This window comes from Adiantum capillus-veneris, chromosome 27 (assembly GCF_014529385.1).
Source record: "Adiantum capillus-veneris isolate H3 chromosome 27, ASM1452938v2, whole genome shotgun sequence".
NCBI classification, from domain to species: Eukaryota; Viridiplantae; Streptophyta; class Polypodiopsida; order Polypodiales; family Pteridaceae; genus Adiantum; species Adiantum capillus-veneris.
The window spans coordinates 34,901,096-34,901,879 of NC_140957.1; the positions used below are offsets into that span (position 1 = coordinate 34,901,096).

The window sequence follows — 784 nt, forward strand, 5'->3', positions numbered from 1 at the left end:
TTGTTCATTTATTACGACCTATGCCTTGAAGGAGCAAGGCAAAGAAGTTGTGGGATATTTTTAGTGGCCGCAAAGTGAGGGCATGCCTCCATATGCAATCACCTATGCTTGAGGATCTCCCTATGTAGAACGTGTCTTTGAATGCATTGAATGCGGGGTATGCCCAAGAAGGGTGGGGTTAGGGAGCTCTTGGATGTTTTAGAAGATGCAAAGCGAGGCAGACTCTCCATATGAAAACACCTATGCTTGGATCTTGAAGGGATGTGGCACTCATCTAGGGAAAAGAATTCACAATGAGATTGTTAGTCAAGGGTTGTTGAAAAAAGTGGCGGTGTTGATGTGAAGAGTGGTGTCCTTCAGAAAGCAAAAAAGATGCTTCTTAAAAGGAGCTTCTTGTCTGGAATGTCTTCTCATGGAGTGCATTCATTGTGGCATATGCATAGGAGGGGTAGGGTGAGGAAGTTGTGGCTAAATTCAATTAATGAAGCAAAGAAATCCCTATGGATGCAATTACCTGCACTTGAGGATCTCCGTGCATTGATTGCCGAAATATGCCGAAGAGCCATAGGGTGAGGAAGTTTATGGTTGTTTTCAGCAGATGTGAAGCGAGGGTGTCTCTCCACATGCAATCACCTACTCTTGCATCTTCAAGCCATGTGGGACTACACAAGATGTTTTGATGGGCAAAGAATTCACGATTTATTTTTAGTTGGGGTTTGTTGAGAAAAACATTTGTGCTTGGGAGTTCCTTGGTCAACACCTATGCAAAATTTTGGTGCACCTT

At 43.5% G+C, this 784-nt stretch overlaps 1 pseudogene; it reads left to right on the plus strand.

Annotated features, from left to right (window-relative positions):
* The window catches only part of LOC147421762 (uncharacterized), a 907-nt pseudogene extending 795 nt beyond the window's left edge, over nt 1-112 (plus strand).
* The last annotated feature ends 672 nt before the right edge of the window (nt 113-784 follow it).